This window comes from Quercus robur, chromosome 6 (assembly GCF_932294415.1).
Source record: "Quercus robur chromosome 6, dhQueRobu3.1, whole genome shotgun sequence".
NCBI lineage: Eukaryota > Viridiplantae > Streptophyta > Magnoliopsida > Fagales > Fagaceae > Quercus > Quercus robur.
Genome location: NC_065539.1, coordinates 52,953,158 through 52,973,195, shown reverse-complemented (window position 1 = coordinate 52,973,195; position 20,038 = coordinate 52,953,158). Strand labels below are relative to the sequence as shown.

Here is a 20,038-nt window from a genome sequence, read left to right as displayed (position 1 = left end):
TGAGCTCTCTTTGATAGTTACTCCACTCCAAAAAATATTAAAATTATAATTTTATTATGCTTTTCACGATTTTTATAACTTTATCATAAAGTGTTTTTAGGGGGAAAAAAAATGATACTTTCTCCCTTTTTCTTTAAGTAATATTAGAAATACAAACATTTTTACAAAAAAAAAAAAAAAAATCAAACTGATGTAGTGAGTGGTTATTAGTAAATAAAAAAGTGATGTTAAAAGTTGATCTAGATGAAAATTAATAAGAAGTTGGTAACATCGACCATTTGTAAAAATATTGTAAAATAGTTTGTATATGTAACATTATTCTTTTTTAATTCACAATTTCCCCATTTTTTAAAGGAAAAATTAATGAATGTCATAAGATATTGATTTAGGAACTATTTTTAGAAATTTTGTATGGAAAAAAAGAAAAAAGAAACTGATTTTTTTTACCACTTTTTATATTTTCTATAAAAGTGGTATTAAATTTTTTTAAGTAATCCATCAATATATGCCCTAAGGGCACCTGTTTACTGAAACCAACATTGAAACCAATCAACTATATTTGGAATGAATAAATACTCTCAATCGGTTACTTTATCAATTAAATTAATGGTATCTTTTGATTCTTGGAATATATCTTTAGCCTAAGTCTAAGATACCCCCAGTTAATAACAAAATACTGAAAATGCCCCCTAACCCAACCGAGTAAAATAAAACTAGGGAATCTTAACCCAACCTAATTAAATTTAACTCAAGTAAATTAAACCCCAACCAAATTAAACCTCACATGGAAAAAAACAATTACACTACCTATGGTAACTAGTTTCAAATAAATTATTCAAATTCATCATCTTCTTAAAGGAGATTATCATGATAATAAAAAATCATAACAAAATTGCAATTAATATTACACAAATATAGGCACACTCAAATGTATAATCAATATTGTATTTTGATATAAATTCAAGTATTAACTCAAACAAAAATCAAATCAAAGCTATAAGAGGGAAGAAAGACTACTTGTGATGGGGAACTCAAAAATACAACACTAATACGTATTAACCCAAATAGAGTTTTAAAAAATACAATGATTTATCAACCTAAAGTAGACTTGCAAGGAAGAATATAAAATCAAAAGAAAAAGAATAATCACTTTTTCAAGAGAGAATAAAGAGAAAATAACAAATTTATAGAAAATAAGATGAAAAGAAAAATAATAAAAATAAAAGATAGAGTAATAAATACCAAATTATCCAAGTCATGCTATGTAATAAAATAACATTATATTTCTTATATACTATCTTTATAACTCAATAAGATAACATCTATGAAATCAAAGAAAATAAAAATATAACAACTTAAAAATACAAAACTAAATCACATCAACCTAAAGTTGAGTTATAAAAAACAAAAAAATTCGTCAACTTAAAGTAGAGATGCAAGAAAAATAGTAAAATCCACCAAAAAAAGGAAAAAATAAAAAATAATAAAAATAATAAAAAAAAAGAGAGAGAAAGAGAGAGAGAGAGAGAAATAATTTTTTGTGTGTGAGAAAACTATACATAGAATGAGAGAGAGAATTGCAAATTTATAGTAAAATGATATGAATAAGAAGAGGCAGAAATAAAATGAAGATAAAGGGATAGAGGAATGGTGACATTAAGGTAGATAGCAATTGGGATATGAAAAGGTAAAAAGAAAGGGGAAAGTTGAAGAATGTGTAAAAATAAGTTGAAAAATTAATAATGGGAAGATGATGAATTGAGAGAGAAAGAGAGAGAGAGAGAGAGAGAGAGAGAGATAAAAGATGATTGATAATCGAGAATGTGTGAAGTGGAAACCAAAAAAAAAAAAAAAAAAAATTGTGACATGGCAATAATGTGGCTCAACTGGAGTATAGCAACAATAAATATTATGCTTCAACTTTTAGATGTATACTAGTTATTGGCCCGTGCTTCGCATGATTTTTTTATTCAACTTATTATAAGTTATAAATATTATAAGTAGACATGTTATGGGAAAAAAAACTATTTATTTGAGAGAAAATTTATTATTATTATATATGAAAGTTTTTTGTTGTTATTTTACTTGGTCCTCTATTAATTGTGTCTGAATTTGATTAGAATGTTTTCTTCCTTTAAAAACATAACTTTTGTGTGTGTGTGTAACTCCATTTGCATTAAGATAAATGATGTGGGAAGCTTTGTAGCTCTCCTTTTATAGCTAATTAAAAAAATTAAATTTTCAAATACAACTCCATCAAAATCAAGAGAAGGGAAGCTTATGAATTCCATGTCTCTCTCTCTCTCTCTCTCTCTTTCTTGGCTTCAAAATTTTGTTGAATTTTTCGGTGACTTTATATCTATGTAGAACATTGTTCGGGGGCCTTTTTTGGTTGCCCAGCCACGTGTGGTCCGTTGAAGGGATGACCTTACTAAACCCGGGTTTTGTTTGGGGAGTTGCGTCCGGAACTCAACATTGGGTCACGTGGTCCAATGGCTACCGGCATATTTTTAAGCCTACAAAACCATTAAAGCTAAAATCTAAGAATCATGATAATGGTCGAATGAATATATAATATGCGTTTGATATAATAGCTTTGATTAGTAGTTGTAATAACAGTTGAAATAAAATAGTATTTATTTAGAGGTAAAGTAATCATGTACTCAATGATGTAAATTTACAGATATGGAAGCAAAGTCACTTATCTTTGTATGGTTTATAGCTCCAGTTATGTAGCATCAGTGGGCTGATAGGATTCCAACAGAATGCCAGCGGTAGAGACTAGTTAAGTTTGCCCCTCTTATCATGCATTTAAATAAGTTTAAGCCTTGATTAATAGTTGTAATAGTAGTTGGAATAAAGTATTATGTATTTAAATGTGAAGTAATCATGTACTCAATGATGTAGATTTAAAGATATGGAAGCAAAATCACTTATCTTTGTGGGGTTTGTAGCCCAGCTATATAGCGTCAGTGAGTTGATAGGATTCCAGCAAAATGACTACAGCGGTAGAGAGGCAGTTTGCCATGATAACTTCAAGATTGAAGGGAAAAAATTGGTGAAACTGGAGGGAGAGAGAGCATGCCCAGCTGTGTGTAGGGGCTGGTTAAGCTTACCCCTTGTTGATGACCGTTTTTTCGGTCCACGTGGCACTAATTCATTGGCAACTCATGTCACATCAACATATTATTATTTTTTGGGTAAATCTATTTAAATCCCAAAATAAGCTCATATCTCATTCAACTACATGGATTAGGCTCACATGGCCCGCGAGATCCTTACTTCAAGAAGCGGACTCATGTCCACATTTCCTCTTCATCAATTGGGATCATAATCCCACGACATCATCAACATTAACATATGGATTGAGCTTAAGTAATGAATCAAAACTCATGGCCCATATTACCTCTCTTACACTTATGGCAAGCGGCTTCTTCAACAAGAGCCCGTATTTACACAAAATGACAACAAAACCTGAGGTACGTTATCTCACCTTCGGCTTATGATCCAAGCTCATAAGTTTCCTTGGGGAAACTTTAGGAGTCGTGGTTTGGAGGGCCAAAAGGTATGTTCAGTAAAACTCCAGCAGTTTAAAGTTGATAAAAGAAACATGTTGCTTGGCATGTCTTCTCCAACTCCTTAAACTCTGACGAGTCCGTGTGTAGCGGGTAATATATGGTAAGTATCTCTTATCACATAGCACTTTAAATGATAAAATTCTTCATTGCTCTTTTTCTAAAGCTTAATATTCATCATATGACAAAGACTTAATATCTCCAGCCATCTAACTGCTAGGTAACTGTTCATTCAATCCCCAACTGTTGCTATACAAATTTAGAAACTTCATTATATTATTCTACATAAATCTCATTACTTCTTTCAATTAAAATCCAACTCAAACACATGGCCTAATCTGATTGATTATCTTTAATCTCCAACTATATACAAAATATTCATGATATTTCTAATACCCAGCTGCTGTCTACCACAATCAGACTATATATGTCTCTGCTAGCTACCAAAGCAGAACATTAAATACTCTTCTTGCTCACCAAGATTATGTCACAACACAATGAGACCTTGACTAAATCTCTAAAGCTTCCTTAGCCTTCAACCAATCCTTTTATTACTTGCTAGAAATGTGTTGTAATGGAACCTTGCACCAAAAACATAAACACCCGAAAAGGAAACATTTCCAGCTGAACCCCAGCAGTGTATTCAACACTTGACACCTGGCTGAAACTGATGTCACCAGCCATTTAATGCTGATATTCTAGCAACTAGCTGTTATACCCAAAATAGCAAGATACCATTGAAAGAGATCTTACCATTTTTTAGCCAAATCCATGAAATGACCTCCCCAACAGTCTGAAATCACCCATCTGACCTCATTGGCTTCTACCCAAAGCAAACAACTATTTTATGACAGCTGTGACAACTGTTTCATGATAGTTGTCACAGTTTTTCCTGACAGTTGGGACAGCTTTTTCATGATAGCTATCACAGCTTTTTCATGATAGCTATCATAGCTTTTCCTGACAGCTGGGATAGCCTTTTTCAAAACAGCTATGACAGCTGACCCAGTAGCCTGAACATTACTGATTTTTCCACATTTGGCTAAAACCAAAACCAATTATTGAAACTACCTTTTTCTTGCTAAAATACCTTCATTTTCTGTTGCTCTTTCCCTAGCAGCTCTTACCCAAAACAGCAAGAATACCTTAAAACTAAACATACTTTTTTTTGCCAAATCTTAAGATGGATTCTCTAAAGATTTATTGCTATTTGAGATAGAATTTGGCTGATATTATTTGCTAAAATACCCCTTTAAACTCAGCTAAATGGAACTTTTCATCAACACCTCAAAGGGGAGACCAATGGAGGAGAACTCTCTGAAAACTTCTCTATTCTCTCTCCCTCTAAGGATCTTCTTAAGCTTTCAATGAAATTCTAAGCTTCTGAGTTTTTTAGTTCCAAATTAGGAACTAAACTCTTCAGCCCTTAGCTCATAAATACCTTTATAAGCCTTCATACGATCCCAGCAGAAAATCCCAGCAGCTTTGCTAAACACACTACAATACTATTACTCTAATATACTCATTATCTCACTCTCCATATTTTGAAAATACATATATCTTACTACCCATATCTCTAAACATCTCTTTCTTCACCTTTCTTACACAATCTCATACATACTACACCATTACATATAACACACCACAACTCTTCTAAGCTCCACTCTCATACTCTCTCACTCTGAAATTCTATTGTTTTGCTACCCATAAACACATCTCAATACTCTTCTACATCTATCTTACTTCTCCTATCTCCAAATACCTAAACACATCTCCATACTCTTCTCTTATAAAATCTTTCCTCTTGGAAAGCAATCTCTACAACTTCTTCAGCGGTTATAATCTCATATTTTTACTATCTTTAACATCCATATCTCTCATACTTTCATATATCATACATATTACAAATACTACATCTCACAAAACATCTATATCTTTTACCATCTCCACACTTCTCAAGAGATATCAAACACTCATACTAAAAGTCCTTCTCATGGAAGGCATGAACTTCTATTACTAAAGTCCTTCTTCTAGAATGCACCAAGATCTCATATTAAAGTCATTCTCTTAGAAGGCATAACTACTTCTTACAAAAACCCTTCTCTTAGAAGGCACAGCTACTTCTTACATAAAGCCCTTCTCTTAGAAAACACAAATACTCCATGCAAAAGTTCTTCTCATGGAAGGTAACACTATTCATAACTTCACAACAACTAAAAGAGCATTGTCAAAGGGAAAACTCATATAAGTGCATGATAAGAAGGGCAAACTTAACCAGCCCCTACACACAGCTGGATATACTCTCTCTCCCTCTAGTTGCACTCATTTTTCCCCCTCAATCTTGAAGTTATCATGACAAACTGCCTCTCTACCGCTGGGGTCACTCTGCTGGGATATTATCAACTCACAGAAGCTGTATTGCTAAGGCTACAAACCATCAGAGATAAGTGACCTTACTTCCTTATCTTTAAATTTACATCATTGAGTATATGATTATTTCATATTTAAATATATATATATATATATATTACTTTATTCCAACTACTATTACAACTATTAATCAAGGCTTAAACTCATTTAAATGCATGATAAAATGGGCAAACTTAACTAACCTTTATCACTGGCATTCTGCTAGAATCCTATCAGCTTACTGATGCTACACAGCTAGGCTGCAAACCATTAGAGATAAGTGACCTTACTTCCTTATCTTTAAATTTAAATCATTAAGTACATGATTACTTTACTTCTGAATAAATACTATATTTCAACTACTATTACAACTACTAATCAAAACTATTATATTAAACACATATTATATATTTATTCGACCATTATCGTGATTATTAGACTTTGGCTTTAATGGTCTTGTAGGCTTAAAAGTATGCTAGTAGCTATTGGACCACGTGGACTAATGTTGAGCTTCGGAGGCAACTCCCAAAAAAAAAACCCGAGCCTAGTAAGGTCATCCCTCCAACGGACCACACGTGGTCGAGGAATTGAAAAAGGCCCCCGAACACCCCTCTTATTATGCACTTAAATGAGTTTTCTCCTTGACAATGACTTTTAGTTGTTGTGAAGTTATAAATAGTGTCGCCTTCTATGAGAAGGGTCTTATGTAAGATGGATTTGTGCCTTCCATGAGAAGGGCTTTGATAGGAGATCTTGGTGCCTTCTAGCAAAAGGGCTTTAGTATTAAAAGTTTATGCCTTCCATGAGAAGGGTTTTTAGTATGAGTGTTTGATATCTCTTGAGAAGTGTGAAGATGGTAAAAGATATAGATATTTTGTTGGATGTAGTATGTATGATATATGGAAGTATAATATATATGGTGGTTAAAGATAGTAAAAATATGATATTATAACTGCTGGAGAAGTTGTAGAGATTGCTTTCCAAGATGAGAGATTTTGTAAGAGAAGAGTATGGAGATGTGTTTAGGTATTTGGAAATAGGAGCAAGGAAGTCAATACTGTACTGTACCGGCCAGTACGGCCGATATATACCGTACCGATTAGTGCACCGGTACAAGTACACCCCCTGTTTCGTACCGAAAAAAATACCAGCCATACTGGCCGCTTACCGGTAGTATCGACGAATTCTAGCTGTTTCGGCCGATAAATGGAAACCGGGCCGAAACACGATTCTGTCATTTTTTGGGTTCACAATCACAAGGTAATTGGTTTCCAAAACAAAGCTAATAGCCTAATACCCAAAAGAACACTGAAACTGAAAAATCCAAAGATTTGTGAACTTACCCAACCGAAAATTGCCTGAAGTAGGCCGGGTAGTGGCCAGAGACACCAAAAAAACCTCTTTGGAGCCGCCACCCGAAAACGATTTCTTTTTGGGTTTAGGGAGTAGTTGAAGGCTACTCAGAAAGCTTTTTCACTCTGAGTCGTGAAATGGGGTCCTTCGAGATTTCAATAGCGACGCCGTTTTGGCCAAACTTTGGGATCTTCAGCGATGGTTCTTTGATTTCGGGGTTGTGATTTTGAAGATTTGGCTGAGCCATGGTGAGGACTGTAGAGAAGGATCAGTTGAGAAATGGGTATTTGACTATTTGCAAAAGTTGAGTTTTAGGGAGTGAGCAGAATATAGGTTGGGGTTTTTTTTTTTTTTTTTTTTTTTTGTTGAGATAGGGTTGGGTTTAAATACAGATGGGTTTGTTGGGGGATTAGGGTGGGATTTTGGGGGTGAGTTTCTCTCAGTCCGAGTTAGGCCCGTTAGGGTGGGATTTTTTTTTTTAATTTTAATTTTTTTTTTTGAGAAGAAGAAGAAGAAGAGGGATTTTGGGGGTGGGATTTTGAGGGTACCGTTTTTTTAAATTAACTTTTTTTAGAAAATAAATAATAAAATAAAATTTTAAATTTAAATTTAAATGAGGGGCATTTCCAAGGTTGTGTGGATGTGTGTATATATATATTAATTACATAAAATAGCGGTAAACCCGAAATGGTACATCGGTATTAACCGATATCCGAAATATATCGTACCGCTAGTCAAATCGGTACAGCTTCCGGTACAGTATTGACTTCCTTAGATAGGAGCAATAAGAAAGACATATTTTCTAGATATGAAGAGTGAGAGAATAAGTATAAGAGAGTAATTGTAACACCCTGACCCAACTTTATAATTAAACTATGTGTTTTAATGGTTAATTATTATTTGAAGCAACCTTCTTTTTTTATAATTAATAGAAGAGTATTTAATAAACATATTATTTTATAATACCTTTGAATAAGAATTGTAAAGATTATAAATAATTGAATGGCCTTTTGTATTATATATATATACACACTAAGTATATACAAAACTATATTAAGTGGTTTAAGTTATTAGATACATAGTTGGTGTTTTAATTAGGCATATGATGCATGAGATGTTATAGTGGAAATTCCACCCACATGCAATCAATTGAAATTCAACACATGTAAAGCCAAAGTTTCATGCATGTGAACAAACCCAAAGACTAAGACTTGGACATGCAATCACCAAACTCCACCTCACCTCTTCCTTGACTTTCTTAAACAAATAGAACATCCAAGAAGCAATCTCCCTCTCTAGTTTCCACGGGTAAACAACAAATCTGAATTTCTTACCTCACTTTGCTCTCTTTTTCTCTTAAGGAAAGTGCTAAGAAGCTCCCTTGAGTCTTTCTCTCAAGTCCACCGATTCACACACCAAAATAAAGACAAGACTCATCTCTTATTCACACTTTCTCAAAGAAACTAGAAGACTCAAAAACTCTCTCAAGCTTTCTACCTCTCATACTTTTGGATCCAGCCACTAGGAAATGGACATCCTTTCATGCAAGAGTGATTTATTTCTATTTCCTCTCAAGAACCATAAATTTGGTAAGGATTCTAGCTACTCTCACCTTAGAATCATGATTTCTTCAAGGAATTTTTAGTAATGGTTTTTGTGGTTTGTGAAATTAGGAAAATCATGAACATGTAAATCTATATATTTATAGTGTTTTAAGAAGTTTTGAAATTGTGTTGGTTATTTGTTGAAGGTAGATTAGAGTTTTTATTAATTAATGATTTTATAAGATTAAGGAAGTAAGAAAAAGTTATGATGAGTATTTTTGATGCTGCTGCTGGGATTTTTTTTGTGTGTATTTTTGCTCTAAATGGTTAAAAGACTGTATGTAAGTGTTTTGTAACATTTCTAATGAGTGTATAAAAATCCCCATATGAAAATACCATCGTTTGATAATTATTTGTGAATTCATAAGAGAACGTTGCAAAGCTGTCACTGTGACAGATTCTGTGTTCATGCATGGTAAATTATGTATTAAATTGTATACAATGAATTAGAATGCTAGGATAGTTTTTATGAATTCTAAGACACACATGATTGTTATGGAAGTGGTCTCATAGCATTTTGATGAACATAAAAATAATGGTTTAATTTGTAAGTTGCAAGAAATTCTGTCAGGACAGATTTGAGTATACTATCTTGTATGATTTTTAATAAATTATGGTTTTATGATTTGACTCCGAAAATTTTATGGTATATACCAGATATACAGGGGAGTGGTTTTGTAAAATTTCATGACATTTTGATGTGTATGGACAGCCCATTTGTATTTTATAATTGAAGCATATGCTGCTGGAATAAAATAGTGAACAGTAAGGAACATGCCTAACTTTGAGAATTTAATTCTAAAGTTAGGGTGAATATTTTGAGCTATAATTTAATATGCTCATCCTTTGGTATGTTATGATCATATATAAATTTTATGAATTGGTTTCTCTGTGATTTAGTACATCATGTTGTTTGATGAATGTACCTTGTATTTGTGGGAACCTCATTGAGGTAGGATTATGACTTCCTTGATTTTAAAAGCTAGGCTTTGAGATGAATGTGTAAGTTTATGATAAGGAGTAATGGATAGTGATAAGTTTTGGTATTTAGTTTAGGTGTTACCAGTTCCTCAAGTCTAAGCTTCTTCGATTGTAGGCTCTCAGTTCCTCTGCTTTCAGGTAAGGGATAAGTTATATGGGTATTTGGTAAGTCATGAAATTATTTTAAAGTATATTATGCATTAAAAAGTTTTTGATTAGAGATATGACATATAATCATTATTCTGACAAAGATATGTTCGTGAGTTTTCGAAACCTTATGTATATGATTTAAGCATATTGATGCCATTACGAATTTCCACGAACATGATGTTCAAGAAAAGAATGGAAATGTTATTATTATGAAACGTTATGCAAAATAAGAAATTTCAGTATAATGTATAAGTATGAAAGGTTTTCGGGTTATGTTCTCTGGTGATCTGAACTCTGTTAGTAGGAGTTAATTACTGGCTTTCCATGGAAAATGTTATATGTTTGGCCATTAAATGGGACTGGCTCTGCTGTACCCACTCTTGTTGGTTACGGCCAACTTGTGGAGGAAGTCATGATGTGATCCCAGGAATACCTGGCATTGTGGGGAATGCTAGATGCCTAGTACCGTGGTGCTAGAAGCCGCCCAAATAAGTACAGACTTATCAGATATAGACTAACCAACAAGTTATTTATCAACGACTATATTAAGTTATTAATCATGAGAGAATGATTTTGTTTAAATGCATTATAAAAAGTTAAAAGCTCTCATGAAAAGAAGTTTATAATGAAAAGAAAAGCTATTCTTTAAAGATAAGAGTTTCTTAAGTTCTGTTGTGCTATAAAGATAAAGCTTCTGATGAAAGTACAAGTTTATGTTTAAAAGTTATCAGATATCTGTTTTTATGAAATGTTAAGTTTTATGACCATGAAAGTTATAATATTTGTTGAGATACAAATTTTCGAGCCTTGATTTTATTAGCCCACTCACAAAATACCCACATGAACCCACACATTATTTAAAAACTACAAAAATATTTCCCATATATATTACCCAAATATTCTCCAAGTTATTGGGCCTTCACAAATACTCTGTACCTAAGCCCATAAATTGCCATAGGCCCTCTCACAAATATTACCTATTATATCCCACATATCATCCAACTTAAATTTTCCACAAAATATGCTCATCATATCACTACCAAAGTTGGGCTGCAAAATTACACTATCCCCACACAAAGCCCAACATCATTTGGCTTGTGGGAAAAACTCAAAGAAAGTCCAAATTCCAAAAGTCCCACTACAATGTGGCTAATTCCAAAATCCCAATACGATGTGGCTAATTCCAAAAGTCCCACTACGATGTGGCTAATTCCAAAGTCCCACTACGATGCGGCTAATTCCAAAGTCCCACTACGATGTAGCTAATTCAATGTCCCACTACGATGTGGCAAATTCAAAACTCGCTACGACGTGGCACTATTTACAAAACCCGTTACGATGTGGCACTATTTACAAAGTCCGTTGCCACACGGCACCTTAAAGTCCGTTGCTACACAACAATACTTTACAAAATCTCAAAATCATTTTCACAAAGCCCAAATACTTATTTGGCATCTATTTTCACTAAGCCCAAATACTAATTTGGCACTATTTTTACAAAGCCCAAATACTAATTTGGCACTATTTCATAAAGCCCAAATATTATTTTGGCAACTCTTTCATAAAGCCCAAAGTACTAATTTAGCAATTATCTTTACACTATTTTTATAAAAGCTCAAATGCTAATTTGGCATCCATTTTACAAAGCCCAAAACCATTCTAGCAATTATCTTACAAAGCCCAAAATAATATTTTGGCAAAAAACAATTACTTTATACACAAAGCCCAAATGTTGATTTGGCACTAATATTGCAAAGCCCAAATAATCTTTTGACAACTATTTCATAAAGCTCAAATGCTACTTTGGCACATATCTACTAAATTCAAATATTATTCTAACATATTCTTAAATCCCCAACTCATGGGAAATACAAATTACTCATCTCTCAAAAGAATATTTCTTTCACAAAATTTTATGGGAACTACGTCTATTATTTCCATAATCAACTAACTAAAAAGCTCATGAATATCACCCATGACAAAACTACTCATCTTGTAGGGTTTACCAAGCCCAAGCAAGCTTATCAATAAAGCCCAGCTAGGTCAGGCCAGCCCACACACAAATCTCAGCAATTGAAGAACACGTGAACTGGTCAGCCAAATTTCAGCAACAATTAAACAGCTGGAGCCCCTTCCTATCAGGTCCCCACTTGTCTAATCAGATCAGAAAATAGACACGTGTCCACCAGGGGATGAATCCTTTCTCTACAAGCTAAAATCCTATCATTTCTCAAGTGACATAAAGCTGAAGGTAATGTGACAAAAAGCTTGGAAAGCTAGGAAAGCTTCAACCAGCTATTACTTCTTTCTCCTTCAGCTCATTCAGTCAAGAAACCAAAGCTGCCATGACCAGACCATTGAAGTTCCTGAAACGACACAAAATCAACTCATTTTCATACTAAAAATATGTATTTTCTGGTTCATCAACCAAGCACATAAACCTCAAATGGGGAAACTTAGGGAAATGTGGTTTGGAGGGCACCAAAAGGGATCCCAACAAAGTTCTCAACAAGGACTCCAAGGTTAACACCTGGCTTGGGGTGGTCCAATTTGCCCTAGGGAACTCTGACTCTAGTTGCAGCATATCCATGATCATTAGCCTAAAGCATGCTCTAATCCATCAGTCAAGGCTAATCAGCATTTAATGCTAAAGCCAGAAACCCAGCTGACTGTTACCCAAAATAGCAAGAACCTCCTAAAGTTAAGCTTACTACTCTTAGCTAAAAATCTTAAGAACGATTCTCTAAGGATTTTCTGGAGATTGAGGAAGATTTAGCAAAGATTATTTGCTAATCACCCCCTGAAAACCCTAATATAAATGAAACTCTCCATTAATGCTTGAACCAACCAACAACATACTAAGACATACACCAGAAAAGATTCTGCTTGAACCTCTCTGCTTAAGTTTTCTTTAAGTTTTGAAAAAGCCTCTGAGTTTTTAGTTTCAAGCATAGAAACTAAGTTCCCTAGCTCCTAACTCACAAATACTTTCTCATAACTCTACTCTTAAACACTTACTTGCCCCAGCAGAACATTCCAGCAGTACTACTATACACTCTCATTCATTACTCATACTTCTCACAAATGATTCTTTCTACTCATTACATATATCATATTCATGAGCATGCCATGGCACCATAATGATCTTGCTGCACTAACTGGGATCTTTCTCTCTTCCTTCATCTCACACTAAGTTTTCTCCATTATTTGTTATTATGGAACCCATGATATTAACTTATTCATTTACCATCAATGGTTATGATGTAATTGTTACTATAGAGTTTTTCCCTTATATTGTCGTATTAGAAGACTTCTCTCCAGAGCTAACGAATGATGAGTTCGAAAACATAGATATTTCCCTTAGTCTGTAAAGTAACTAACGGCTGGAGACTTATCTTGTGTTGTTTTACTTTACTGCTGGGCTATTTTCTGCAGGAATACCTTACCGCTGAGCCCCTTTTGCTGCGGAAACATTTTTACCGCTGGGCTATTTTCTGCAAAAATACTTTACTGTTGGGTTATTTCTTACAGTATGTTTTTCAATCTTGCTGACGTGTTCGCTGTAGGGATTGTTCATGGGCCACTTTTGACAGTTCCAATCTAAGCCCAAGGCATAAAATATAGTGGACTTCTTGGATCTTCACCGATAGCCTTTGGGCCGTGCATCGAGCCCATCGTCGAGTTTCGGTTTAGACCCCCCGACCCAACATAAATCTTATTTGTCGTGAAAGAAACTTTTTCGCCCCCGACATTTTGGCGACTCCACTGGGGAGTCTACTGAAGCCAAGAGTTCACCATGCGACCTAGGTTGTGGAACAGCCGGCAAGAGGAGACTAAGCACACCAGTATCCCAGCGGCATAAAGCCATCACAGTCAAACTCCATAAGGAGGACAAGCTGACCAACATGAGGTCAACCAAGAAGATTCTGATCGCCAATTCTCTTTCCTTTTGGAAACAATACAAGGAATGCAGCAAGCTCAGTTCGAATTTGCTGAATCTTTAAAGGTCTTGAGAGAGACTCAAAGGCCAACACCTCAGCCATTACATGAAGAACCAGATCCTAGAACACAGCAGGATAGGGGATCAGCCGCTGGGAATCCTCAGTCTGGTGAGCAAAATGCCTCTCTCCCTCAATTTGTTACAATATCTTATCTTACTACTTTGCTGGAAAGGGAAAGGCTTAGTCAGCCAAAGGAACCAAGGCACTTTGTTCATAGGCCACCTTACCCAACTGAGTTGCTAAGCAAGCCATATCTGGATAAATATGAAACTCCCACCTTCTCTCTTTACGATGGGAGGAAAGGAAATGCGATTGAGCATGTCAACAAGTTCCTTGATTCTATGGGTCCTTTTGCTAGAAATGGTGATCTTTGCTTAAGGGAATTCTTAAAATCTCTTACCGATCGTGCTTATACATGGTACTCCACTCTACAGCCAGGTCCCATTGCCACATGGGATGACATGGTTGAAAGTTTCTGTTCAAAGTATTTTCACGAGGAGGAAAAGGTTACCATCCTCACTTTTCACAATACCAAGCAAAAGTCCTCCGAAGGACTCCTTGATTTCATTCAGCGGTTCTGAGATGCTGCTCTTGATTGTTATAGGCAGTTCAAGGAGCAGGAGCTGGTTGAGATTTGCATTGACAACATGTCTCATGAGTACCGAGCTCATTTAGAGAATCTTGATATTATTCAGTTTGCCCAGCTGCTTCAGAAGGCTCGTAAGACAACCGTATCAATCAAACCTTTCACAGCTGAAAGGCCCAAGTCAGAAAAGAAAAATGCTCCTCAAGCTCTTGCAGTCTCCACCAATGAGCCAATAGTTAGGGAAAAAGGGAAAAGGGAAGAGGAGGAAGAGTATCCTCTCGTACCATGCACCGATGAAGAAATGAACGTCATCATTGACAAATGGATGGTTAATGGATTACTTAGGCCTTTCAAGCCCATCCGTGAGCCTACTCAGGAAGATATGTGAAAACCCCTTTATTGTCGGTATCATCGATATGTGGGTCATTGAACCTCACTCGTGAACAAGAGGTCCAGCGGAACCCACTACCTCAGCATCACAGAGGGAAAGCTACAGCTGCCTTACTTTTTCATAATAGGGTTGATGAGAATGAAATTGCCAGCGGTACAAGCATGCCTCCAGCAGCTATCTCTGCTCTTCAAAGAAGCCCTACCTTTCGGACTTTGTTCAATCAGTTAGGGCTCAATGGGGAGTCAAGAAGATCAGCGACCGAAGCTCTTGTATCCATCGCTGCCAGCTCTGGAACACACTGTCTCACAGCTGAAGCTCATGCCAGCCATGCCTTCTCAGAGACTACTAATGTCATCACCTTCACCGACGAGGATATGGAGGTACAACACCCTGATCATAGTAAACCATTATATATTGCTGCTTAGATTAATGATGTTCATATAAGAAGGGCATTAGTCGACACTGGTGCATCACTTAATCTTGTTCCAGCCAGCACACTCAAAGCAGCTGGGATCCCACTCAGCAAAATAGTTGGGGCTCCTATTGAGGTTTTTGGTTTTGTTGGAATTCATGAATGTACTATTGGAAGTATACAGGTAGCTCTTAAAGTGGGGCCCATTGTCGCTCTCACTAGTTTTCATGTTATCGACTCATCAGTTTCTTATCATGCTCTACTTGGGAGGCCATGGCTCCACAAACACAAGCTTGTGCCATCAACTTACCACCAATGTGTCAAGGGGAGGTTTAATGGTAAGCCTATTCGCATCCCTGCTAATCCTACACCATTTGATGTATCCGAAGCATATTACTTTGAGGCTACTTTCTATGATGAGCTCACCCCGAGTGGGGAAGATCCTACTTCAAGGCCTGTTGGAATTCCTTTACCCAGCTGGCAAGACATTGAGAATAATCTTGAAATAGACATGAGGCCTTTCCTTGGTCAAAGGAAAAAGAAAAGATGACGTGGGGAAACCTCCAGCGGTGCCTCACAGCCACGTTGTGTACAAGTCTAGCTGCCGGATGGTCGTTTGGGGTATCGTCTATGACGGTATGCGGGGCCTAGCTGTCTCAAACAGAAGGGTCCCGAATTGAATGAAGCAAGCACTACACCAACTTGCTATTATACTCAAGAAACAGAAACCCCAGCGGTAGAAGAAAATTTGCCCAGCAGTCTAGCAGAACTGTCTGAAGAGCCCCTAGCGGTAACTAATTTCTCACCTGATGTGGAGCTGGAAACCATTAATCTCAGTGATGATCCTAATGTCCAGCGACCAACTTCAGTAAATGCAGCCTTGTCATCGCTGGAAAAGGCTCAACTCATTTCACTATTAAAAGAGTACATTGATATCTTCGCTTGGGAGTACCATAAGATGCCCAGTTTGTATCCTAACCTAGTAGCACATGCTCTTAACGTGGAATTAGGGGCAAAGCCAAAAGTACAGCCCATATGGACCTTCCATCCTGATGTTGAAGCTCAAATCATTCAAGAAATCCAGAAGCTTCTCACAGCTGGGTACATCAAGCCTATCATGCACCCAAAGTGGCTTTCAAATATTGTACCAGTCAAGAAAAAGAATGGGCAAATACGATGCTGTGTTGACTTTCGGAATCTTAATAAAGCATGCCCCAAAGATGAATTTCCACTTCCCAACATGGATATGCTCATTGATTCAGCTGCTGGGCATGCTATGTTTTCGTTCATGGATGGCTTCAGCGGTTATAATCAGATCAAAATGTCATCCAAAGATGCAACCAAAACAACCTTCCGAACTCCTATTGGTAACTTTTATTACACCATCATGCCCTTCGGTCTCAAGAATGCCGGTGCCACATATCAAAGGGCTATGACCGCAATCTTTCATGACATGATGCATAAAGAGATCGAGGACTATGTGGATGACATCGTTGTGAAGTCAAAAACCAGAGGAGATCATCTTGCTATCTTACAAAAGGTCTTCGAAAGGTGTCGACTTTACAAGCTTCGCATGAATCCACTCAAATGTGCTTTTGGAGTTACAGCAGGGAAATTTCTGGTATTTCTTGTACATTAAAGAGGTATAGATGTTGATCCTAGCAAAGTGCAAGTCATTACTACTATGAAGCCACCTGCAACACTCACACAGCTCAAAAGTTTCCTTGGTAGACTCTCATACATCTGGCGGTTTATTCTAGGTCTCGCTGCCCTCACAGCTGCCTTTGCACCATTACTGAAGAAAGGAAGACCATTCTGCTGGAATTCCAGATATCAGCAGGCATTTCTCCAACTGTAGCAACTCATGACCAAACTGCTAACCATATGTGCGCCCATACCAGGGAAACCACTCAAGCTGTATTTGGCTACCAATAACGAAGCAATAGGGGCATTCATAGCCCAAGATGATCAAGAAGATATTGAGCGACCGATTTATTATGTTAGCAGAAAGTTAAAGGATGCAAAAACTCGCTATCCAAGGGCTGAAAGGGCTTGTCTTGCTCTAATACATGTTGCCCAGCGACTGCACCATTATCTGCTAACTCACACGATAGCTGGGACATCACTGATGACGTACCTGGAGAACTGCCAACAGTTGCATTGGTGGAAACAGCTAGGGCAGCTTGGACTTTACATTTTGATGGATCCTCTACCACTTCTGAAGGATGGGCTCGAATAGTCTTATCCAAAAGTACCGGAGAAACAGTGAGTATGTCATTCAAGCTTGATTTTCCATGCACTAACAATATGGCTGAATATGAAGCATATCTCACGGGCCTAGTGGTAGCTCGTGAAATGGGCATCAAACGTCTTTGAGTAATTGGAGACTCAAATCTGGTTGTTTGCCAAGCTAGAGGAGATTTTGCACTCAAGGAACCATCCTTAGCTCCATATAGAGCTATGGCTCAAAGGTTGGAGGACTCTTTTGAAGAATTCAATATTGAACACTCCCTAAGGTCCGACAATCGCTTTATCGATGCTCTAGCTACATTGGGATCAAAAATCAGATTTGAAGGAGCAACCACAGATGTTACTATTGTGAAAAGGCCAATCACAGTGGTACGAATGCTGAAGGAAGAATTCTCTGATCAACTGCTGGGACATACAGACTGGCGGTCTTCCATCAAACAAGCACTATTATCACTGGATGAGAAAGATCATTTGAAGATACTCAAAGATTATGTTCTAATGGTAGGGGAATTATACAAGAAGTTACCTGGAGGAGTTCTAGCTAGATGCCTGAGCCCTAGTGAGTCCACTAAGCGATTAAAAGAAGTTTATGAAAAATCTTGTGGTCCTAGCGGTTCTGTCAGTCTCTACAGATGCCTCCAACAGTTAGGCTATTACTGGCCAGAAATGGGCAAACAAGCTGCCACTGTCCAAGAGCAATGTATCGACTGCCAAAATCCTCTTGATAAGATGGAATCATGTGCAGCCTTTACCACCAGCGATTGGTGTGTACCCTTCCTTAAGTATCTCATAGAGGGCATCTTGCCTGACAATCATAAAGAGGCCTACCGCTTGAGAAAGTTAGCCACTCGCTATTTTGTGGAAGGAGGTATTCTTTTCAGGAAAGGGTTCAATGGGGAACCTTTAAGATGCCTAGGGACCCCCGAAGCATAATCAATCATGCAAGAGGTGCATGCGGGTGAGTGTGGTGACCATCAAGACAAAAGGTGACTTCTCCAGCAGTTGCTCAATCTAGGGTATTTCTGGCCCACAATGAAACAAGATGCAGCTGAATGTGTGAAAACATGCCATACTTGCCAAGTCCATGGGAATCTCATACATACTTACCCCACCAACCTTTAAAACATGATGACTCATTGGCCGTTTCATACTTGGGGGCTTGACATAATAGGCCCAATCAATCCACCATCCAAGGGCCATATTTGGATACTAGTGGCTACTGAATATTTTACAAAGTGGGTTGAGGCCATCACCCTAAAGAAGGCTACAGGCCCAGCTGTTGCCAATTTCATCCGAGAGCATATAATCTACAAGTTTGGTATTCCTCACAAGATTGTTACTAATAATGGCACTCCTTTTGTCAACAAGGATGTCCGAAAATTATTTGCCCATCGCCACATCAAGCACCGCAAGTCCACTCCTTATTATCCATAAGGCAATGGTCAAGCGGAAGCTACAAATTGAGTGCTATTGAGAATTCTCAACAAGATGGTGCATGAATACGAGCGTGGCTGGACAAAATACTTGCCACAAACCCTATGGGCATACCGAAACTCAAGCAAAACAGCCACCGGACTATCACCATTCTCTCTTGTATATGGTACCGAGGCAATATCTCTAGTTGAGCTATTGGTTCCCACTCCAAGGGTTGTTCATGGACAAGAAACAGACATAGATGCTGCCACTTGTACAGAAATCAGAACTACAGACCTTGAAACCTTGGAAGAGACACGAAATCTTGCCTATAACCGCACTCAGCGGTATTAGTAGTAGATGGCCAATGCTTACAACAAGGCCACGAAATCCAGGGTTTTTGTCAAGGAACAAATGGTTTTAAAGGCAGCTGATCATATCAAGAGGAATCTCTCAGCACCCTTTAAGTTTGCCCCAAGCTGGGAAGGGCCCTATCTTATAAGGGAAGCCAGTGCCAGCGGTTATTATCATTTAGCTACAGCAGAGGGTGAAAGTCTCACGGAACCTATCAATAGCAAATGGCTTAAGTTGCACTATGCTCACCATTCAAGTATGTACCAAGTAACTCTCTTTGCATGATCTTAAACTACTACTATGCCAATAAAGAATTAAGCATTGCATTTTGCCTCAAATATGAACTTCTTATATTTACAAGTTCTCTAATATTACTTTCCATGCATACACACATATACTCTAAATTGTGAATAAAGTTACAGCCCTAACAGCTGGGTATTCTGAACCAAAATAGTCATGAACACAATAAGTATTTTTAAAACTATGTATATGATTTCCATAACCATATTTTAGCTCGAATATACTATTCTTTGATAAATGAAGTATTTTTCACAAAATA

The 20,038-nt window shown here is 37.0% G+C and overlaps 2 protein-coding genes and 1 long non-coding RNA gene across 11 annotated transcripts in view; 2 read left to right on the top strand and 1 right to left on the bottom strand.

The window, feature by feature from the left end:
• The window catches only part of LOC126689460 (TMV resistance protein N-like), a 97,925-nt gene that overhangs the window by 52,990 nt on the left and 24,897 nt on the right, over nucleotides 1-20,038 (bottom strand). The gene's annotated exons all lie outside the window — the stretch shown is intronic.
• Nucleotides 1-20,038, top strand: part of LOC126689465 (non-specific lipid transfer protein GPI-anchored 5-like) — a 90,800-nt gene that overhangs the window by 56,363 nt on the left and 14,399 nt on the right. The gene's annotated exons all lie outside the window — the stretch shown is intronic.
• On the top strand, nucleotides 8,649-10,345 carry LOC126689471 (uncharacterized). Its single transcript, XR_007644528.1, has 2 exons — nucleotides 8,649-8,926; nucleotides 9,998-10,345. It is a non-coding gene; the product is annotated as an uncharacterized LOC126689471 (long non-coding RNA).